Source organism: Heloderma suspectum, chromosome 1 (genome assembly GCF_057233095.1).
Source record: "Heloderma suspectum isolate Gila_16-S chromosome 1, 16-S_ref, whole genome shotgun sequence".
In the NCBI taxonomy this organism is placed as follows: Eukaryota; Metazoa; Chordata; class Lepidosauria; order Squamata; family Helodermatidae; genus Heloderma; species Heloderma suspectum.
In genome coordinates this window covers 7792081-7816235 of record NC_139458.1, presented here as the reverse complement: position 1 = coordinate 7816235, position 24155 = coordinate 7792081, and the positions used below count along the sequence as shown (strand labels likewise).

The following is a 24155-nucleotide window of genomic DNA, read 5'->3' as shown; positions in this document are numbered from 1 at the left end:
TTCAGCCAGAACCCCGAAGGATCTCTCCACGGTGTAAAGCAGGGTGATGGGATGCAAAGCACCTTCGATAGCCCCTTTAGAGTTCGGGCCAGTTCTGACCGCCCTGCTGACATCGGAGCCACCAGCCTCCACTGGAAAAGTCCCCAGTCTGAAATCCTGGAAAGCCGGTGCCAATCACTGTTGGCAGAAGCAGGCAAGACGGGCGGATGGCCTGGCTTGGTAGAAGGCAGCTTTCTGTGTTCCTAAAAAAATGCATCACGAGCCAGCGAGCAGCAGAACCCGAGGCCATCTCATTTGCCCATGTTTGAGAATGTGCCAGATCACATCCATGAACCGGTTTGGAAACAATAGAGAATCCTGTGACCGTGGGAGAGGCTAAAATTAGAGCCAGGACTGGAGACGCTCTTCACGGCTGAATGAGGGCTCTTTCTTTGCCTGGCTGAAGTTTCAGTATCCGTGCAAATGGGCTGAGGTGGATTTCTTTCCACGGCCTTTCTCAATCCTCTGTTGTCATCCGACCCATATCAGTGAGTAGGGTGGCCACAGACCCTACTTCACAAAGGACAGTTCTCTATTTGAATGCCCTGTTCAAATCTGGTGTAATGATAAACGGCCATAAGAAAGCCAGTGGGGCTGTTCACACAACACGCTAACCCACATTCAGTGGCTGAGTGTGGGTTGTTGTTGAACCATGGGTTGTTTGTTGAACCGTGGGTTAGCATGTTGTCCAAACCCAGGACATTTTCTGCAAGGTGGCTTGTTAACCATGCAGTGTGGCTTATTAACCATGCTGAACAACCTAACAAGAAACCATGGGTTCTCAAGGTGGCTTGCTCAAGGAGAAATAAGCCACACTGCATGGTTAACAAGCCACCCTGTGGCAAATGTCCTGGCTTCAGACAATGCACTAACCCGTGGTTCAACGAACAACCCACACTCAGCCACTAAGTGTGGGTTAGCATGTTGTGCAAACCCAGCCAGTGTGGTGTAGTGGTTAGAGTGTTGAACTGGGACGGGGGAGACCCGGGCTCCAGTCCCTGCTCGGCCATGAAGCTCACTGGGTGGCTTTGGGCCACTCGCTGTCTCTCAGCCTCAACTACTTCAAAGGGTTGTTGTGAAGATAAAATGAAGAGGAGGAGGAGGGCTATGGAATCAGCCTTGGGTTGCTTGCAAGCGGAAAAAGTTGAGATATAAATGTAAGAGAGAGAGAAAGAGAGACCTTGAAGTTGCCCATGCACAATGAGCAGCTGGACAGCAGACTGATCAAGCACACAGGTCACCCGTTCATAGCCAGCATGGTCCACTGCTGGCTGGGGGATCATGGGAGTTGTTGTCCAACACACCTGGAGGGGAAGGCTGCTCTGCTCTGGCTGGTGGGAGCTTTTCAGGGTCTCAGGCTGATGTTTTGCCCAGCTGTGCCCCTGACTCAGGGGCCGCCCCCTGTTACAGTGCTAAAAAGGAGGGGAAACGGCGGTGCCTTTTCCTTGAACAGAGCCGCTTGCAAGGGAAAGGCCACTGGCCTCCACTTAGGGCTGCTGGCTCTGGGTTCCAAAACTTCTGCTTCTTACCTAGTCCATGAAGAAGAGTCCATCGGAGCCCACTGGGCGAAGGAGTGAGCACCATTGGCCCTCAGCGTGCTTCTGTGGCTGGTGCCGGCAGCTGCCAGGAGCTAAATGTGTCCTTGGGGTTTGGGCCTGGGAAGCACAAGGGGCTGCTCACAGAAGCAGCTGTGAGGGCTGCCCCCACAGCTGCCATTTCCTCATCCTCACCAGGTGGCTGGTTGCACTGCTGCTTCCTCCTGTCGTGGCGTTCTCCTCCCCGGCCCCTCTCTGCTCAACACAGCAGCTGTGGAGGGATCGCACGCCTGCAGGGGAGATGGTAGGGCAGCCTTCCCCAGCTTGGTGCCCTCCAGACTCCCAGAGGCTTGGCACAACCACATGGCGCATTAGTGCACGTGCCTGCCGCATAAAAACGATGCTGTCCGCTTTTGCTAAAGCACACACGCGCAATAAATTTGGATTTACGTGTTCTTAGAATGTGCCTCTTTTCTGCCATTTAATGTTGACTGTATCAAAGAGTGGGCCTTTGAACCTTGTTGTGAAGCTTGTGCACCCTACTGAAATCTCCCTGCCCCCCCCAATCTGAAATAGAAGCCCAGCTTGGGCATATTGACCAAGGTTTTAGGGTTCTCTCTCTCTCTCTCTCTCTCTCTGCCTGTCCGCACAACCAAACAGCCCACTGCTTCTTTATTTAAGCCATGGTGAGCTGCGGCACATGCAGGCAGCCAGTTTGAAGATTCAAGCCATGACTGCAGCTTGTGTCGTCCAAACCTGGCAGGTGAGGGTTCAACAACCTTGCATAACCCATGGCTTGTTTTAGGGCTATGCAAGGGTTGTTTGCACACTCGGGGAGAGAGCGGAGGACAGGAAGGCCTGGTGTGCTATGGTCCATGGGGTCATGAAGAGTGGGACACGACTTAATGACTGAACAACAACAAGGGTTGTTTAACCCTTGCACAACCCACCCCTGCCAGGTTTGGATGATACGACAGGCCACAGTCATGGCTTGAAGATTCAAATGCTGTCCGGCCTGTGCTGCAACCCACCATGGCTTAAATAAGCCACTGTGGGCTGTGGTGATCATGCGAACCAGGCCTCTTTCTCTCTAACACACACTTGCACACGGACAGTCAAATCAGACATGACAGATCTTTCAGCCTGATGCCCCATGTTAAGAGAACGGAAGTGGGGGAGACCCAGTAGGCCGCTCGTGAAGAGAAAGGAATTGCGTGCTGTGAGGTATAGTCAGAGAGTCATTTCAGCACTTGCAAAAACTAAATTGCCGATAAGCCCTTAATCTTCTTCTCCAGTGCTGCTGCCTGCTCTCTGCTGCCACCTGCCCCCATTTCTAGCCTGCTCGTTGCTGTTAGAGTCAGTTTAAAGAATCTTGCTGTGCCTGCACTGCTGGGCTCCTGCAGGCGAAATCTGTGCCCAGTCCGTACACTTACAGCCAGGATTGGGCTGGGGTGGTGGGTCGCAAAGAGGTTGGCCCTGTTTAGGATTGCTAGAGTACCAGGACCAAACCTAGCACTCAGCAGAGTGAGGGCACTTGCCTTGGGCAGAAGATTTGGGGGTACATATGAACCCACCTTCTACTGAGTCGGACCCTTGGGCCATCTGGCCCAGTATTGTCTGTGCTGACTGACAGCAGCTCTCCAGGATTTCAGGCAGGGGTCTTTTCCAGCCGTACTTGGTGATGCCAGGCAGGGATTGAACCTGGTGCCGTTAGCTGTTCTGAAACGTGGCATGCCGGATCCCCTCAGAAGGGGCAACGTTGCTTGCAAATTTCATTCAGTTCTGCCAAAAAAATACAGATGTTATTGGCAGTTCCCTTAAAACACACACAGCCCTTTATATGTATCTAATGCCTGCACCCACTCATCTGAAAGTTGGCAGGTCTTGTCGGCTCACAAGGGGTTACTATGCCTCCAAATGCCATCTAATTCAGTCAAAGAGCAAAAAGGTTATCAGCATTTGTTGATTTCTAATGATAGTGTGAATGGGAGATTTGGATTCAGTGCTCGGGTCAAATTGGGTGGCCTCGGAATCAATCTGAGGCAAATCAGGCTGTTTTCCAAATTGCCGAATTGGGATCTAATCTGAATCTTGCAGTGAGGGCACTCTCCTAATCTTTTACCAAAACAGATATGCAGAGGTGAGGAGAGCTTATGCAGCCCTATCCCTGTGCAGGCCTCGGCCTGATTTCAAAAGCACTCTGCATGTGATCAGTTCAGACCTCTGTCCTTCCCCAGGAAGCACATTGGGGGGGGGGGCAGAAAGAGCAAGGGGGTGCCACACCTACTTTTGGCTCTGGCACTACCCACTGCTGGTTTCAGACCTGCCTACCACTGATGTGCGGCCCCCCAAAGAGTACCCGCAAGGGAACGTGGCCCTCAGCAGAATAAAGGTTGCTCAGCCCTGCAAACAGCCCTCTCTCTTTCCTGCTTCTTCCTTTCTGTGCAAATTTGATTGACAGAAGCCCCGAATCCATGTTAATTCTGCTCCTGGTCTGGGAGGTGGGTGTGGAGGACACCCCAGCTCAGTACAGAGAGTCTGCTTGGCCTGTTGACAGTCTCGGATTCGGTCCCTGGCACCTGCAGCTAAAAGCTGGGAGAGACCAGCCAATACTGGGCTGAGTGAACAAAGCATCTGACCTAGTCTAGGGCAGTTTCTGATGTTTCTGCATAATTCTTGTCAAGTCCTACAACTCCCAGCATTCCCCAGCAAGCCATGGCTGGCTGGAGAAAACTGGGAGTTGTGGGCCTTTTTTCTGTCTAAACATGCTTAACACCCTAAATTGATGAATTGGCTAAAAGGCAGACAATTAGTCTACTAAAAGCTCTTACATTGGCAAGCAGTCTTAGGTTGACTGCTCCCTCCTTTCACAATCTCCCTGCTTGTAGAAATCCAGTGGGTTAAGGAGAAGAACCTTGCTTCTATAGTATAGGGACTACACCACATGCCTTTTCGTCATGTTTCAATTGGCTCTGAAAAGATGTGATTCAGTTGCGATGTACAACTCTGTGATTCTCTGCCTCTGTAAAGAACCCAGCTGCCTGGCATTCCAACCCGCTCCGTTTTCATTCCCAGGTGCATCGCTCCCAAGTTGTGAATAATCCTGTGAAACGGGGAGCTGTGATCAGGAGTGGGACCTTTGGTGCCAGCAACGAGCGGTACAGGAGCTGCTCTTTCAAAAAGCTTGCCGTTGCCAAGGCAACGAATAGCACTATTTCGTTAGTGTCTAGCAGGGGGGAAAAATCAGACGAGGAAACTGAAATGCTATGGAGTTTTGGTGTGTGTGTGTGTACACACTTCATAGCAAGGTGTGACAAACTGAGCAGGGCTGCCTGAATTTGACATCTTTGCACGACCCATGTTTGTTATCACACCAGTGATAACAAAACTCACTGTCAGAGCAAACCCAATGTGGTTCCTTCGTTCTGCTTAATTTTGAGCTGGGGTCACAGCAGCCTAGCTCCAGAACCTGTTTTTGCAAGTCCCACAGGAGATCTTGACATTTAAAGTCAAATCAAAGAGACTGTTCTCTTAACAGAACTAGAAAAGCCTGGGTGGCTCTAAAAAAATGCATGTTGGTTCCTAGCAATGTAGCGTTGGCAGCTACGGAGTTAATATTTCGAGCTCATGCTCTGAGCGTGTATAGAGTGTGTGTCCCTCACAACTATATGCCACCACTCAGGATACAAATCCTACCAAGGTGGCTTACAAGTAACATAAAAGAAATTCAGTGACCCTATTGGACATTTAGAAAAGGGCTGGTTTTGATTCGCAAAGGCTACCATGGTAAAACTGGAATTTCTGTAATTATCATTAGGGATCGCAGCCTTTTTCTCACTACTGTAAGTAGCCACAAGCCATCGCATCTCCTTTGGGATTAGGCAGAAGTGCTTCCCAGGGCAGGGAAGGACTTCCAGGTATCCTTGAGGTCTCATTTTAGAAACTAAGCTTGCCTGAGGGTGTGGCTATAGCAACATTTCTAAAACTAAGCAGGTCTGGGTTTGGTCAGTGTCATGGTGGGAGACCACCTGAGAACCCCACCTATGCTGCCATAAGCTCCCTAGAAGAAAAGCTGGGATATAAATGCAATAAATATACACGAAATTGAAGTCCATGTGATGAGAAGACTCGCGGTGACCCTGGCAGCCGCCGTCTCGCTCACTGTCCCCTCATCAGCAAGCGGTGACCTCCTTGCTCTTCTGGCTGTGCTTAAATCCAAAAAGAAGCCAGGCGCTGCTGGAGGGTGGGTGGTAGCAGTGCTGGAAGAGGGGTCTCCTCAGGTGACTGTAGCAGCTCTTAGAATGGTTAGCAGCTAGAGTCACCTGGAGACCAGTGGAGGCCGGTGGCTCCGATGTCAGTGGGGTGGTGAATCCACTCCAGGTTTCAGTCAGAACTCTAGAAGAGCTATCACACCTTGGGTGGCTCCTGTAGAGTTCTGACTGAAACCGGGAGTGGATTCACCACCCCACTGACATCGGAGCCACAAGCCTCCACTGCTGGAGACTTCTCACCAGGTGAAGCCTTGTTTATAGGTTCCTACAGGAATGTGATGTGAAATATATCTGACAAGGTACTACTTGAGCAAGATACAGGACCCACCAAAACCAACAGATGTTTCAGTGGTGTTTAGATTAGGAGGTCCCTTTAGGAAGAAGGGAACTGATTTGCGTTGCCTGTGTTAGTCTAAATGCAAGATGGACTGATAGTTAATCATGTAAAAGACAAAGATTATTCCATTAATTTAACGGTGCCCTCTTCAAAGCAGAGATCATTGTGTCAGGCAAAAGACCTGCAATTCTCAGAGTTTGGGATCATTCACCTAGAGAGAATAAAGGCTTTGTTTAGTTACAAACCACACAATGTTAATTGTTATAGCAACCAATTAGTGTGAAACTGTTGTTCAGAAAATGCATGAATTATAAAAAATGGGAAACTTTATTTAAATCTGTATTGGCAATTTAAATCCTGTGTACCCTCCATGCCAAATTCAGGTACTCCAAATTCTGTTACCTTTGCATAATTCTGGGTCTACACAGAGGAGAGGTGCAAAGTTTTGTATATCCTCTACCGCCCCCCCCCCCCCGCGCATTGCTGGACTTTTTGAGATCTCACCAGCCACTTACCACACCTCATGCTCAGTCATATCTCTACAGCCATCAGAGCAAGAACAGGCTTGTAAATAACAACTCACCTGGTCACCTGTGGGGAGTAAAAATCACCTCTGGGTGACCAGGTAGAGACACTTTTAAAAAATTGACTCCTTTTTTAGGCCAGATATGACCAATGCAGCCATGTAGAGGTGGGTGGGCAAGTAAAATGCTGTTGCCTGCTTCTCATGGTGCCTGACAGGTAAGTCGTTCCAGAGGCAGGACTCTTGGGGTTGTTTTCTTTTGGATTAGAGAGTGAGCACTAGAGATTTATGGCATCTTCTGTAATTGTTGCTTAATTTGCAAATATATAAGGAAAGTAGAAGTGGAAGCAAACTGGCTACAGCAGATCACACCCCTAGGGGGAGAGACACGGCACCCCAAGGTGCCTTCAGCACACTTACATCACACCACCCTTCTCTGCCTCTGTTTCTTCCAAACTGAAAAATGCTCTTTTCCTCTCCCCTCCACTGGATGGGTGTCATCCAAGCATTAACGGGTATCTCCTGCAAACACAGAGATTGAAAGGAGAGTAAGGGAGACATGATAGAGGTTCCCAGTCAACAGCTGGTTGGCCACTGTGTGAACAGAATGCTGGAGTAGCTGGACCCTTGGTCTGATCCAGCATGGCTCTTCTGATGTTCTGACATTCTTATGATTCCCTGCTATCTCCTGCAAACACCCTAAGCTCCCATCACCTGACCATTCTGTGATATGAACTAGTGATCTGCCCAGCAAGGGAGTGGTTAACCAGAAACTATACAACAAATTTCGTGGGTTTATTTGCAAGGCTGAGCTCAAAGCAGATTCTGTTAAAACAACGCCAAAGATGGGATTCTTCACATTCAAAGGTGTGCCAGTTACCACATTTCTGCTTGTGTTAATAGGACCAGAAGTTAAGAAACTCTGGCTGTGTTGGTGTAGCTTCCACTGAGTTGTTGTTGTTCAGTCGTTCAGTCGTGTCCGACTCTTTGTGACCCCGTGGACCATAGCACGCCAGGCCTTCCTGTCCTGCGCTCTCTCCCGGAGCGTGCTCAAGTCCATATTCAAGGCTTCCACTGAGGACACCTCACAAATCTTAATTGCCCTTCATCGACTTAGTCACACACGCAGAGCTCTTTCTCTGGGGCAGCAGGCACTTTGGTTTCTGGCTGGCGTCGTGGAAACAGATTGGGGAAAGTGTTGATTCAGAGACACAGCAGTGCTTGTGCGTCTCCTCTGACAAACCGGGAAAAGGTACACTCTGCCACACTGTTTCCAAGAGAAGGGAATTCTCTGCAGTTTTGCACGTGGCTTGCTTCCAGCTGTGTGGCCAGCATTTGAGGCAGATAATAAGGAGTGCCTTGTGAGTGTGGAGAAGCACTGCAAATATTATGAATGTTTCTGAAGGAGATCCCACCTAAGTTGGGAGCTCAAGCTGTGTGTTGTTGTTTTTCAAGAAAGGAAAACAGGAGCAGGGGCGGTGGGGGGGCTTATGAATTTTTTTTTATGTATATACTAGAGACCGGACCCAGCTTCACATAGGTTGGAAGAGCCTTTAATTTGATATAGTAAAGCCTTCAAGCAAAAAGAGTAGGAATAAATGGTAAATTCTCCCTATGGAGGGAAGTAAATAGTGGGGTTGCACCCCACAGGGATCTGTATTAGAACCAGTGCTTTTCAACCTGTTCATAAATGATCAGGAATTAGCAGTGAAGTGGCCAAGTTTGCCAATAACACCAAATTATTTAGGGTGGTTAAAACGGAAAGGGATTGTGAAGAGCTCCAAAAGGATCTCTCCAACCTGGGAGAATGAGCATCTAAGTGGCAAATGCAGTTCAACGTATGCAAGTGTAAAGTGATGCACATTGGGGCAAAAAATCCCAACTTCAAGTATAGCCTGATGGGATCTGAGCTAGCGGTGACTGACCAGGAAAGAGATCTTGAGGTTGTGGTGGACAGCTCAGTGAAGATGTCAACCCAGTGTGTGGCTGCTGTGAAAAAGGCAAACTCCATGTTAGGCATAATTAGAAATGGAATTGAGAATAAAACGGCCAATATCATACTGCCCCTATACAAATCTCTGGTGCGACCACACTTGGAGTACTGTGGCCAGTTCTGGTCACCATACCTAAAAAAAGATACTGTAGAGCTGGAAAAAGTGCAGAAAAGGGCAACTAAAATGATCATGGGGCTGGAGCTCTCCCCTACAAGAGAAGGTTACAACAGCTGGGATTGTTTAGCTTGGCAAAAAGGGAGGGTGAGGGGAGACATGATAGAGGTCTACAAAATCATGCATGGTGTGGAGAATGGAGACAGGGAGACATTTTTCTCCCTTTCTCAAAATACTAGAATCCAATGGGGTCATCTTATGAAGCTGACTGGTGGGAGATTCAGGACAGATCAAAGGAAGGACTTCTTCACACAGCACGTAGTTAAACTATGGAATTCGCTACCACAGGGTGTAGTGATGGCCACCAGTTTGGATGGCTTTAAAAGGGGTTGGACAAATTCCTGGAGGAGAAGGCTATCAATGGCTACTAGTCTTGATGGCTATGTGCTACCTCTAGTACCAGAAGTGCTAAGCCTACGTACACCAGTTGCTGGGGAACATGGGCAGGAGGGTGCTGTTGCATTCATGTCCTGCTGTGGGCGCCCGGTCAACAGCTGGTTCGCCACTGTGTGAACAGATGCTGGACTAGATGGACCTTGGGTCTGACTCAGCATGGTTCTTCTTATGTTCTTTAAGCTATGCAGCTGTCAGAGTTGGACCCACTGTGCCTGCCCCATCTGCGGGAAGCTATTGCCGCTGGCACCCCTGGGCACGGCCCCTGCCATGGTGCACCCCTACAGCAGCCTGTGGGTGGCCCCACAGCAACCAGGAGAGGGCAGGCCTGTAACTCTGTCCTTCGGCCTACTCATCTCCTCTGGCTTCCCACTGTATGGACTGCAAAGCTTTGTGGTTGTGTAGTGACTGAAGAAGTTACTGCAGGCCTCAACCACATGGACACATTAAAATGTATTGAAATTAATCAGTGTGTTTAAAAACTAAATAACCTTGAGGTGCACAGCCCTAGAGTCCCCTGAGTATGCATGCGAAGTTCCAAGTGTCTAGGTTTCACAGTCATGGCACTATGGCGCTGATGGACTGAAGGACAGCTGGACACACATCCTCTTTTATTAGAATAGATTTTAGTGAATAAATAAAGTTTGCAAGGCACACACCCATCTGTCCAAAGCAAAATAATACATGTGTTGAAATCTGAAGCCTTGTTCATTTGGTATAGCTATGAATACAGGAAGGGGGATCAGGGGTCTACCTGCTGGCTCCCCTCAACTTCCATGGCTTCAAAGTCCCGCCTGCTACTTCCAAACACCCAAATGTGCATCGGCTTAATACTCTGCTAGAAATGGGTGAGGGGGTGGGTACCAGTTGCATCCAGGGTCAGCAAAAGCTCCGAGGCTTGGAACGCCATACAAATTCAGCATGGTATAAGGTTCGGTACACTAGAGTCCACTTCATCAGAGTTGACTCTACAAAAGCTTGTGCTACAATGAAATGGTTCGTCTTGAAGGCTCTTTGTTGTTTTTGCTGCAACAGACTAACATGGCAACCCCTCTAGGACTTATCTAAGATCAGGCATGTGCATTTGAATGCATGGAGGTCCCACCCACACACCTCCCCATGCATTTTCATAAGAAAATAAATGTCTGCAATGAACTTGAGCACGCCCCGGGATTGAGCGGAGGGCAGGAAGGCCTGGCGTGCTCTGGTCCATGGGGTCACGAAGGGTTGGACACGACTGAATGACTGAACAACAACGAACAACAAATGTCTGCAAAAGGTGTGAGTAATTCAGATAACCGATCAGGAGCATTTCAGGACTTCGGCTTGGACTTCCTCTCTCTCCAGCCAGGATTTGGCTCTGGGTTTAAGCATCCCACCATCCACACTGGCCATGACCTCGTATAGATCTGCAGAGGCCCTTAGGGCCACCCAGGCCACCCAGTGCAGGAGAGCGAGAGATCCAGCCCCTGTCCATCCCCTACTTTAAAACCCCAAGTGAGGGCGAACCCAGTACCCCCTCGGAAATTGCACACATACACCCCAGACAGCTGGGATGGAAGAATCCAGTCCCCAATTTCCCCACAGCTGAAGAGCCTGAATGATGCTGCTCCCAGAGGAAACAAGAAGCAACTTTTGCCCCGGACATCTCCAATTCCCAGGTCAAGTTGCTCAGAGACGGGTACCACCTGGGAGAGCAGCAGCACATGGAAGAGCTGCATGTCGCTTGTTCCCTGGCAGGTGCTCCTTCCCTCGGGAAATGAGAGCCAGAGCCGGCATCAAGGATGGGCGTGGCGGGGCACCGGCCCAGGGCCCACACCCCAGCAGTTGCCCGTTGGTGAGAGCCCCCTGGAGTTGTCCCTCCTCACCCTTTCAGCCTGCTGGCTCACTTGCCTCTCAGTCTGGCTCGGATAGCGGAGGTGGTAAGGAGGAGGAAGAGGAGGAGATGCCACGGCCTCCTGGCTCCCTGCCTGCCAAGCCAGCCAGGAGGGGCAAGAGCAGCGGGGGGGCCCTGGCACTGAGAAGGGAGAGTCACTGAGGGAGGGGGCCCAGTGTGGGCGGCCTGCCCAAGGGCCCTCGAAGCCGGCTTGGCCTGCCTCGGCAGCTTCTGCGATGGCACCTCCAGGCAATAGCAAGCCACATCTCCTGCTCCCAGTCTGGGCTGGTGGGAGAGGGAGGGAGCCAGATGGAAGAGGGGCAGGAGGCATTCATCCCTGTCTTTCATTTTTCCTATTCTTTCCTTTTTGTGGGGAGGAAGCGATGCTGTGAGTGATAAAAGAGCTATTATGGGTGTCGTTCCCAGCATAATTAGCTCCGTACTTAACTCTGAAGTGTGTTGTTCTCTGCGCTGCATTAGAAAATGGTGTCCTAGGAATGATTCCAGACCATCGGCAAGGCTTAAATGCCCTGGAATTAGCAGGTTGTGCAGGCAGGGGCTGAATGATGATAAACAACCCTGAGATGGCAATTTTGACTCTAGGGTCCAGTTCAAACACTTGGGCCGATGGAAACAGCCTTTGCTGGCCAGGCACTGCGGACTCAGGACTGGACTTCCATAGGAGCCATGCCCGGGACTGTAGCAGTGGCATCTCCCCTCATTGCTGGGTGGCTGCGAGGACCATTGTACCTGCAACTCTCTCATTCGCTGCTTGATCCCCCTCGGCCGAAGGGGAGGGGGCGGGGGGCCACTTACATATCGCCAGAAAATAGGACATGCCTTGCCAGGAAAAGAGGACATCGACTGGCATATGCTTATGCATCAGTCTAGATGCACATTTAGAAAGGGTTCCTATCATTTAAGCAGAAGCACCACACGCCTTACCCCGCGGCGGGGGGGAGGACGGGGACCAGGTGAGCTCTGTGCCTGCTGCGCAGTCCACTGTCCAGGTGCTCACGGCTGCTGGGCAACTTCAGGGCTCCTGCTCTGCGCTCCCTTCTTATGGTCTTGGACATCAAGCCGGAGTTGGACTAGACCGCCATTCAAGCAGCGGATGTCTTCAGAAGGACTGTCCTCCATACCACTGCTGTCGTGGTCAGTTTTGAAGTGCAGGCACTCATCATGGCATCCCCCTAAGCACCCCCCCCCACACAGGAGAGTCCAAAACTGCAAGCAGCTGTGTCGATCCATAGCGAGGAACTGGCTCTAGCAGTTTTCCTCTCCACCAGGAGCAGGGTCTTAATGGCCCATTCGAGACCAAGCCACCCCCAAAACACTTTACGTTACAACTGGAAACAATATATTGTTGCTGCGAGAATTCATTCCCCCCCCCCCAGCTAGTGTGAGGATTGCAGCTAAGCTCCGAGGGAACAGGGAATTCTGACATCCCCGCTAATTAAAAAGGGCCGGCGCTGTGTCCCTGAGACCGCTGGTCCTGCTACACCACGGCTCTGTAAAATAGGACACTTGGCCACCCTAACATCGGCTGACTCTGTACAATTCACCCAGATCACATGAAATGTCGTTCTTGTGGTGTCAGGTGATCCCCTGGTCACTTGAAACAATAGCTAGCCCAAACCAGAGCTTGGCTTTTCTGTACTAAACATAAATCCTCAAGCCCACACACTGGGGCCACCTCCAAGTGGGGAAAACGGCTGTCTGGATCCTTCATTGTACTTCCCAACTTCGATGGCCCAATTTGAGGCTTGGCCCAATGGGATTTCCCTTGTCAGCTCCTTTTAATTGAATCTTGTCAGGCCCAGGAGGAGAGGCTGGAACCTCGATGTGGCTTGCTTCTTTCGAGCTGGGATGACTTGCATTCTTCAAATAAAAGACAGCCGGAGGCCACAAAAGTATAATTTAATTCAATTCACTCGATGCTATGTGGGTCATCACCCCTACACGCACAGAATTAGAAGTGGGGCACATTTAAGAAACCTACTTCTGTGGTCCTATCTGATCTTTCGTATGAATTTTAGGCACTTTGCAAGTGAACCACAAGAACAACTTTATTATTTGTAATGCCTGCATTAAAAAATATATATTTCCCCGAAGTTGCTTTCAAAAGAAATATTAATAACAGTAAAAACGCATGTTAAAACTAATCCAATGAACACAATTGCAAAAACACCACAGCATTAAAAACCAAGGAAACAGCATAAAAAACAAAACTAATTCTATAATGCCTGACAGAATTAAAAGGTTTTCAGAACCCATCTGAAAACAGAAAGAGAAGGTGGTTGACAGGCCTCCATGGGAAGAGAACTCCACCACTGCAGTGCCATCACCAAAAAGGCCCTGCCTATGGTACATGCCAGCCAGATCTTGAACGATGATTCCAGATCTTAAATCACGACAGCCTAGAGAGCAGGCCCTCTGATGTTGATCTGGGGTCTCTGGTAGAGCAGGGGCATTCTTAGGTCTAGGCCAGAGGGGCCTCAGCTCCAAAACTATTTTCTGCAGCCCCCGGATCTATTTTCCAGAGTGCCAATAGAAAGCTTTCCCCCTACAGCTTAATTGTCATTCAGGACAGGGGGGAGCTTTCAAGGCGGATTGAGGCTGGGGAGTGAAGGATTAATGTTAAATTAATTAAAGGATTAAATTTATTTTATTTAATAAATTAATTAAAGGATTGGTGCTAGTGGGTGGATTTTTCTAAGCACAGTTGCCATGCCTGGGGGGGTAGGGGAGGGATTTCCAGGGAGATCACAGTTGGAGAAGAAAGGGCTAACCCTCCTCTTCTTGTGCACTGTCCCCCCCCCATGCCCCCTCCACAAGGCAACTAAGCTTAGAAAAAGACCTTCCATTGATGACAATGGAAAGATTTGGGCCTAGCAGCGCCCCTGGTTTGCACTGGGAAGCCCTTCTCAACCACCCAGTGATTTCCCAGTTTCACTCACCCTTCCCCATTCGTTTTTGAGGTTTCCTTTCCAGTCAAAAGGGCTAGAGATATGAAAACCAGGGTTCCAAGGACCAAGCTGGACCCGGGGGTAAAAGTGCCGCAGGCTCTGAATATGGCAGGCCTGCATCTTGCTTCGTTTTCCGTGACATCTAGTAGGGCTTCAGTTGTCTCCTCTGTTCATCGCAATGTTCTGCATTTCCCTGCCCCTGCTCCACATCACGGGCTACTGATGGTGGGAGAGAGAAGGGAGACGTGGAGCCTTGTGACTTCATGAGACAACATGGGGGCCATCGCTTAGTGGTCAAGCACTGCCCTGCATGCCAAAGGTCCCCGGTTCAATCCCTTGCATGGGAACACTGGAAGCTGCTGTATACCGAGCTATTAGGACCATGGGTCCATCTAGCCCAGTATTGTCAACACTGACTGGCAGCAATGGCTCTCCAGGGCTTCAGGCAGGAATTTCTCCAGCCCTTCCTGGAGATGCTGGGGATCGAACCTGGGACATTCTGCATGCAAAGCAGGGGCTCCACTACTGAGCTACGGCCTCCTGCATAACTGGTTACAGCTGGGAGCAGGCAACTAAAATCGGGGGGTGGGATGACCCACCCACCCAGCCCTTCTCAGGCCAAATCATATCAAAGGGATGGAGGCACAGCCCTGACATCATTTGGTCCCCAGCGGGTATGTCGAGAGGAAGATCCTCCTGGTATGTGCACTGGGAACCAGCTTTGCTACGCACAGGGCTTTTCCCATTGGGAGCAGACCAGGGGCAGGCATGCTCAGCATGGCTTCACTCACCCTTCACCTTCCCTATGAGGGGAAAGCAAAAGACAAGTGGAGTCCATACGTCCAGCACTTGCAGGAGCTACTGCATGCTCCTGATAAACGCACAACCACCACTCCCCCAGGGGAATCTCCGTGTTATCTCCAACCACAGGTTGGAGATAACAAGGCGATTCCTCTCCCTGCCTCCTCCCAATGACCCTGGTAGCCTCCAGGCCAGGGGGCGGGGCTGAGGGAGGGGAGTGGGTGGGGTCCACGGAGGGAGCCCACGCCTCTGCAGGCTGGATGGGCCACCTGCACAGGCTGGATTAGGCCCATGGGCCAGAGGCTGCCCACCCATGGGTTCTCTGGGAGCAGCACATCTGCCTCCGCCCTTGGCAGTAGAGGCTGGTGGCTCTAAGGTCAGTGGGGCAGTGAATCCACTCCAGGTTTCAGTCAGAACTCTAACGGAGGTGTCCAAGCTGTCACACACAAAATGGAGCAGCCTTGTTCTCTGTTGCTCCAGAGGGTGGGACTAGAACCTATGAGCGGAAATGTCAAGGAAGCAAAATCTGGCTAAATATTAGAAACACTTCCTAACTGTAAATGGAAAAGACAGCCTTGAAAAACAGTGGGTTCTTTGCTGGAGGTATTTATACAGAGGCTGGAGAGCTGTCAGGGATACTGTAGTTAGTATATATCTTGCATTGTAGATCCTGTGTTGAGCAAGAGGCTGGACTAGATTATCTCCAGTGTCCCAGTGCTCTGCACCTCGGATAGTTCCTGTAGAGTTCTGACTAGTTCTGACTGAAACCCGGAGAGGATTCACTGCCCCACTGACATTGGAGCCTCCATCCTCCACTGATTCTATGACATAGTCTTACCACCAAGCTGAGAATTAGGCCTGAGTAGCATTAAGAGTTAAATGAAAATGTAAGTTTTCCCCAGCCCTGGACTCCTGGAGCCTTTGGTGCATGTCAGTCTGCGCACGCGCATGAACACAAGACGTCTGACCTGTTTGCTGTATTTGAAGCTCTGGAACAAGCCCTTGTGACTACTCTGCACCAGGTGCTGATTGCTAATTAATTAATTCATCCTTGGAATGGATACCTAATTAAAGTGGTCCAAAAGGCTTCATGCTAAGGGGACATTTATTCAGACAGATGCTTTTGTCACTGCTGATGTCATTGCTGGAAGAAATCCCACAGGCCTCTGGGCCAGGTGTGTTTGCCTTTGTTTGGTGGTTACTAAAATAAAACTTCAGTCTCCGTCGCTGGAAGAGATGATGCAATTTTGCCAAGGGAAGAGAAAGTTCAAGCTGCAATTGTGACAAGGGTGTGATCCAACAAAGCTGTAAGAGACCGAGAGGAATTGGTTAGGAGATCTTACAAAGAGAAGAAGGTCAGCATTCAAGAACCATTGTAGGGATGCAGCTCTTGAATTGTGTGGCGGGCCTATCTGAAGTCAGGCCCAGTTCTCTCTTGCTTATTTGGGCTCTTTTAAAGGGGCTAACATGATCCCCAGGTCAACATCCGGCAACCTTTTACAGCTTGGCACTTTGGAGACATTCAAGTTGGAAAACAAGGTCAAACAAACAAACAAAAAGACCCCATAAAACAATGGCTCTTGATGACATCCATCAATCCACGCTGACAGAGTCAGAGCTGCCATGTGAACCAATGTTGTCGAAATGTTCCTGTTCTAAGAACAGAAGAGGTGGTGGTGGTAGTGCTTGTAGAAATGTTGACACGCACACTGGTGAAAGTACAGAACACAGTGTGCTTTTCCTAGTAGTGCGTTTTCATTCCTCTGGGCTTTTCTCTCCATTTCCACAACTAGCAAGGGATGCTCTTAAGTTCTTTCATTCTAACCATTCATGACTGCTGCTTTTCGCTGCCCTGCTGGTCTGGAAAAGCACTCGATATGCTTCGTATCCACCTCATCAGTTTGTGAACAACTGTCCTCTTTGGACAGTTTTTTGTTTTAAATCACATTGAATATGTTCATCTGCTCACCATTGCAATGATCTCTGTGTTATCACCAAACAAGGTTTTGTGAGTGGCAACTGTTAAGGTAATTATCACTGTCTGTACTTTTTGCATTTCAGTTCCCTTTGACCACAGGTTTGTATCTCCCCAGCATGTGTATATAAATCTACCAATTTGTGGTCAGTACTTCTTCCGTCTGATGAAGTGGACACCAGTCACGAAAATTTATGCCGGAATAAATTTGTTAGTCTTTCAGGTTCCACAAAACAGTCAACAGGTTCACACAATCAAAAAAAGCAATTTAAATAAGCCACTGTGGTTTATTTCAGCCATGGTAGTTTATTTAAATTGCTCCAATAACCCATGGGCTGTTGTACGGTTATTGGAGGGTTGTTTTCCTGTCCAACAAGCCAGGCCACCCACGTTCAGGTGACATGACAAACCACACCCAAGCAGTGATGGAAATTACACATGGCACACGCAGCAATTTAAATAAGCCACAATGGCTTATGTAAATTGCAGCGCATGCCAGGAGTGTGTGGGGTGTGATTTCCATAATTACCACCCAGGTGCGGCTTGTGGCTTATTTTCTTCATGTGAACCCAGCCCACTTTGTTGTTTTAGCACTCTTTGGGTGTCTGGTGGTAGGAACACGGGAAGCTGCCTTGTACTGAGTCAGACCCTGAGTCCATCTGGCCCAGCATTGTCAACACTGACTGGCAGCAGCGGCTCTCCTGGGTTTCAGGTAGGTTTCCTTCCCAGCCCTACCTGGAGATGCCGGGGATTGAACCTGGCACCTTCTGCATGCAAAGCAGAGGCTCTGCCACTGAGCTACGGCCCCTCCCAAGGTCATTTTTCTAGATGTCACCATGGAAACAAGGTTAGGCTTTCCAAATTCAGTTCAACGTTCTTTGCTGTACCAAAAACCTAAGGAATTCTGCAACCAGAAAAAAACACCCACCAATCTCAAACGTGTAAGTTCATTTCATTTATATATCTCTTTATAATGCACTTTTCTAATGTCTAATAGAAGCTAGCTAGGATAATAGGAAAAACAGGTCAGGATAAAACCACATAAATTAAAATATGTGTAATGATGACTTGTAATAAGCTAGAACATAATACTAGAGTCAAATACCTTTGTAGGCTACCATCATGACATATGAGTTTAAAACATATAGAATTAAATGCTTTTGCATACGTTCGTTTGAATATTTCTAGGCAGCTTCTCAGATGATTTGGAACATTTTTCAGAATTTAATGTACAGGTCCTGGGGCTTGGCCCTAGCTAAAATTAAGAGGGGTGTGTGTCTTGTGTATGTGTGTGCATGAGTGATGTGGGCTTATACAGCAGAGTACCCTGGAACATGTACAGAATGCCTTTCTTAGGCACATAGGAAGCTGCCTTCTACTGAGACAGACCACCGGTCCACCTAGGCCAGTACTATCTACTCCAGCCTTCCCCAACCTGGTGCCCTCCAGATGTTTTGGACTACAATTGCCAGGATTCCTGACCATTAACTATGCTGGCTGGGCTAATGGGAGCTGAAGTCCAAAATATTAGGTTGGGGACGGCTGGTCTACACTGACTGGCAAGGGCTTTCCAGAGTTTTAGACAGGATTCTTTCCAGCTGCCAGGATCGAACCTGGGACCGTTGGCTTGAAAACCACATGCTGTACCATGGAGTTATGCCTTTCCAACAGTACCAAATAAACAGAACTGCCATATGCACCCGAGATTAGAAGGATGAGCTTTCCAGGTCTCTAGGCAGCTCAGTTTCTAGCACCTCTTATTTCAGAAACGAGACTGCCATGACCATGGTCAGTCCATGTTCATGGGCGCTGTCGCACTCATGCCCTGCTTGTGGGTTTCCCGTGAGCAGCTGGTTGGCCGCTGTGTGAACAGAATGCTGGACTGGATGGACCCAGGCTCTGATCCAGCAGGGCTCCTCTGATGTGGAGCCTTGTAGGCCCCTTCCAACCCTACTATTCTATGACGTTCAGTGGAGGCTGGTAGCTCCAATGTCTGTGGGGTAGTGAATCCACTCCAGGTTTCAGTCAGGACCAGCCAGAGCCCCAAGGGAGCGCTCCAAGGTGCGGAGCATGCTCAATGGTCAGGAATTCTGTGAAGCACCTTGGAGAGCTCCCTTAGAATTCTGACTGGTCCTGACTGAAACCTGGAGTGGAATCACTGCCCCACTGACATCGGAGCCACCAGCCTCCACTACTTAGGTTCTTATGCCCCATCTCTCCCCCCCACCCGCTGACCCCGCCCGTCAACGGGTGGGGTCACCCCACCCGTTTGGGAAACCCAAACAGTTTCCTTGCCAATAGCCAGGGACTGGCTGCTGCACGGAGATCTTGGCAGTAATAAAACCATCTGCCTTTCCAAGCAATCAGCTTATCAGGTAGCAAATGTAACCACTGCTGTATTTTATACAGAAGCAGTCCATCTATCCCCGTATTACTGACGCTGACCAGCAGCAGCTCTCGGAGGGTTCAGGCAGGGGGTCTTTCCCAACCCAACCTGGGAGTGCCTGGGACTTTCTGCATGCAAAGGCCTGACGCTCCACCGAGCTATGATCCTTCCTCTCAAAACAGAGTAAGATTCCAGTCCCCATAGTCCTGAAAAAAGGCTGACTAAGAACATAAGAAGGCTGACTAAGAACATAAGAAGCTGCAGTACACGAAGCCAGACGATCAGCCTTGTGAGCTCAGCAGACAGTCGTGTGGGCACCAGCTTTCCCCAGCCTGATGCCCCCCAGATGTGTTGGGCTGCAGCTCCCATAACTCCAAGTCGGCATTGGGAGCCGCAGTCCAAGATATCTGGGGAGTACCAGGTTGGGGGAGGATGCGGTATTCATTGCAAGAATTCGGCTGTCGTTCTTCCTGTTCTGATGATGGTATTGGATTTCCCTTAGCCCCCAAACAGCAAACCACTGGGGCCGTTTGCATGACACAACAGCCCACAAGGGTTATTTAAACCACAGGGAGGCTGCGGTGTGTGCAGCCACCATGTTGAATATGCAACCCCCACTTACAGGTTGTTGTGTTGTGCAAACCCAGCGAGTGTGGGTTATGCAAGAGTTGAACGACCCTCGCATAAGCCATGGTCTTTTTTAGGGTTATGTGAGAGCTGTTCAACCCTCCTGTAACCCATACTCATCAGGTTTGCACCACACGACAACCCACAACCGGGGGTTGCATATGCACCTTGGCACCCGCGGGCATGGTGGCTCATCGTGTCATCCGAATGCAGGCCTGTGTCTGTGACAGATTTACTCTGAACTGGCTGCAGAGGTCATGAGGGATACAGGACGCCGTGGCCATCCAGCAGCCACCCTGGAGCTTATCAGGGAAAACCCAGATTTCCCGAGGCTGAAGTCCGATTCTTTTCCTTAAGTTGGGTTCTCCCCGGTATAGTTGCTGGGCGCCCCAACCCCTGAATTTAGCTCGGGCATGCTAGCCCTGCCCAGGAGTGTGCCTTTCACCGTGACCCCGGTCAAGGGGTGTTGCCTGTGTGTTTCCTGGCCCTGCACAAACCCATTAGTGTCTCCTCAGAAGTAACTCCCATTGTGCTGAATGAGGCTTGCCCTCTGAATGCCCACATCAGAACTTACAGAGATCCCCCTCAATTGACATGGCACAGTTTAAAGCCCAATGCCCTAAGTAAGCGCGATCTCAAGGCTCCAATTCTCCTTTGTTTGGTTTATTGCATTAGGAAGAAACTACTTCCACCCTTCGTTGTGATCATGTGGATTAAAATGGGGCTGGTTTCCGTCTTTGTGTTCTCCCCCCCACCCTTTCCCAGCACAAGCATATGTGTGTGTCTACTCGGAAGTAACTCCCATTGTGCTCAGTAAGGCTTGCTCCTGAAATACAGGTGCATCTGGCATTTCAAGGGAAAGGAGAAGGTGGGGAGAGGGGTGGAAGCCTCTCTCATTGGTTGAGCAGCCCCTGCCAGTCAGATGACGTTCACTCCAACCCCCACCCCCATCCGGAAGTATGTTCTGTGAAGTGATTTTTACTGCTGCAGAGAACCTGCTGGTGGAGCCCGGCATGGACCAAAGCACAGCAAAGCTGGTTGCTTTTAAAATATCTGGTACTCCTCGGTTCGCTTCTCCTTCTGTTGTCATGGCCCCAGTCACTGGGAAACCACTATTCTTTTCCCCAGCCTGGCAGGCCCTTGCCCGACCTGTACTAGGTGGGAGTGGTGCAGGGACCACTTGGACAGTGCCTGTGACATCACAGATGAAGATGAACAATACAAGTCTTCCCCACTCCTTCATAGGAGTAGTCATGCATTTCCATATATATGGTATATACATGGAGGAGGGTCAGGACCACACACACCAGTCCCATCCCCTGTGTCTCATTCCCACTGGAAAGGAGAGCCTATGTATGTGCACAGCTGTTGGTGTCTAGGCTCTCTGCCTGACTGGGAACCATGCGTGCTCAGAGTTCCCATTCAGGAGGAGAGCTCACATACATCCAGCTATAAATGTGTTGGCCACCTTTTCCGACGGACCATTGAATGGCTGGGGGTTGGTGGTGGTCCTGCACCTCCTTCAAGTGTATAGTGGAGACATGGAAGTTAAGAAGCAAACATCCCCTTTGGGGACCTCTTCCAAACAAAATGGCTACAATGCTGTTTTGATTCTTTTGAGTCTGGCTCATATAGCCAGTTCAAAAGGGGGGAAATGGGGAACAATGGTCTAGTTCTGGAACAGACTTCGCCATCCTTAGAGCCGACCCATTGAAATCAATGGGACGAGTTAGTCATGAGTAATTTTAAGTCCCTTTGTCTTTAGTGGGTCCACTCTAAGTATGACTAAGTCTGGATCCAACCCAGTAGCACTAGGTGGGACCTGGGATGTCCACATTAAGGATCACCTATGGAGCTTTTGTTTTATTTTGTGTTCTACTATTTAGCCAACATCGCAGAACTGTTTTGAGGATTGGGGAAGTGGCGCTCTGGGAGAGTGTGTTTGACCCTTCCTGCCCCCCTTACACTTCCCTGCCAAGGCCTCTTAAGAGCTCTGGGAGTTGGGAAGACAGGGTACAAGAGCCGGATCTGTGCCCTTCTTTCCCTTTGCTTGTGGAGCTGAAAACAGCTTTGCAGGCAGGGAATTCAGACTGGGGGGGAAGCCAGAGAAGGTAAGGCTCTAAACAGCCTTTCCCAGAATGCTGCTTCCTCTATTCTTCAATGCAGCTGCATAGGGATGCTAATAATTTTTTTTGTTTTTAAAGAACAGGTCATCCTAACCACGTTGCTCCCGCAGTTTCTCCTGAATCGTACCCAATTTGGCTGGCCCATCTATGTGAGTGAGTCTACATCAATTTCAGAGTCTTGATGTGAAGTGAGGTTTCCCGACAGGGGTTTTATTATATTCCTGGGGCAATAGGGTTGCAGAAATGGGCGGTTGACCATGTCTCCAACATCTGATGAACGGCTTCTTTCCAGTAGCTGCGAAGGCACAGTAGGCCCCACTGCTTAACTCTACAATGCTTGCCTTGTCTTCCCTGCAGCCTTGCCCCAACCCACCCGTAGATTCTCCATAGCTTAATGAAGGCATTACTGTTTCTCTAAGCGTCTCTGGTGTGTAATGCAGAGAGGGGAAAGGAAATACTGAGCAGAATCAGGCATCTGTTGAGGTTCTCTTAGCAGGGGGATGTAAAATTAGATGAGCGTTTGCTGCAGCATCAACAGACTCTTTCCATTCACTCTGCCTCGTACATCTCTTCCAGAACCCCATGCCTGCTTAACGTTTGGTCACCTACCAACATTAAACAAGTCTGCCAGGATATCTTAAGGTTCAAAAATCTGATTTGCAAAACGCACTGAGAAAAAACTACGAGATTTGTCCTATCGAAAATAATAAAACCTTTGAGGTGTGCAATATTGAAAGTAATAAAAAGGGCCTTCCACAACCAGGTGTCCCTCATATGTGTTGGATTACAATTTCCATCATTCCCAGCCAGCATAGACATGCTGTCTGAAGATGGTGGGAGTTGTAGTCCCACACCTTGGGAGAGGGCCAGGTTGGGGAAGGCTGGTTTAGGCATTTGTGGGTCTTTTCTCTGTAGCAATGTCAGTCCCTGCTCACAGAGTCTCAAGTAGATTGGTTCTGTGGTTCTCAGAGGACAGAGCCCTGCAGACTGGAGGGCTATGGCAAGAGCTCATCTCTTAGTGCCTCTTCCCTGATCCTACGTGTGGCAGGCAGACTTGAGGGTCCCTCTGATGCTGGGTAGATCCGCTGCCTTGTCTGCCCGGTGCAATGGGGGGTGGGATTTTGTGGTGGGAGCAGAGGTCAACACTTCTCTTTCTCATAATCCACCCTGACCGAGAGCAGGGATTTTATATTCTTCCCTGGCCACACCCTCTCAGAGAGGGCCAATCAAAGCACTGTGGGTGGAGCCAGATACCTGTGTACTCTGAGAGAAGCTTGGACGACAGCAACAAGGGGGAGGGCCTTCTTGGTGGTGGCCCCCAAATTAGGAAATGACCTCCCCAACAAGGCCCGCCTGGCACCAGTATTGTTAACTTTTCGGTGCCAGGTTAAGACCTTTCTCTTCTCCCAGGCATTTGGCAGCATATGATAAGTGTTTAACCAATCCTGGAATGTCTTATGGTTATGGTTGTTTGGTTTTGAGATTCATTGTTTGAAGTTGTTTTAGATATATGTTCTTTTGTGTATATTGTCTACTGTGTCCCTGCGCCTGCAGAAGCCACCACTCACCTCCTTTTGTGCAAATCCCTTTCTTTCTCATTTGCATATTCACGGGCAGGAGTTGCAGTACCATTTTCAGGACTGTGTGAATGAACGCCGCTAGGCTGTTGTATACTGTTGTGCCTGTTAAATCTTTGCTACTTGCCAACATTCCAGGGAACAATCTGTGAATGCCTGAAAACAACATAAATGTCATCTGTCGATGTTCCAATGTGAGGCTTCTTCTTGCGATCAATTAGCCAGCTGTCCAGACCTTGTTTAACAAGGAGTTGGTTCCCATCCGCTACAAAGTTCTGTGTCATGGGGGAGTTTTGCCAGCTACATAATCCAGAGACTTCCTGGTTTTTAAAAAAACCTTCCAGTACTGAAATTCACATTCCAACCTTTTCAGAATGATTTGTTTTTCCTGAAGTGCTGTGAAAAAGTTGCAAGGAGAAAGGAGGCTAAATTTGTGCTAGAACTCTCCAGGGCTTAACCCAGAACGACTTCACACATGCATGCATTTGTTGGTGGCTTAACGAATTAATTTTAAAAATCACCATACATTAACCTCAGCTAATTTTGCACAGA

At 49.4% G+C, this 24155-nt stretch overlaps 1 protein-coding gene across 2 annotated transcripts in view; it reads left to right on the top strand.

Moving 5' to 3' along the window:
• The window catches only part of GNG2 (G protein subunit gamma 2), a 68140-nt gene that overhangs the window by 20126 nt on the left and 23859 nt on the right, over positions 1-24155 (top strand). Inside the window, exon 2 of one of the 2 annotated variants that reach the window (XR_014787859.1) lies at positions 22110-22175. The exons of the other annotated variant lie outside the window; for it this stretch is intronic. The gene's annotated coding sequence lies outside the window, so the exon portion shown is untranslated. The remainder of the gene's footprint in view (positions 1-22109; positions 22176-24155) is intronic. 2 annotated transcript variants of the gene reach the window in all.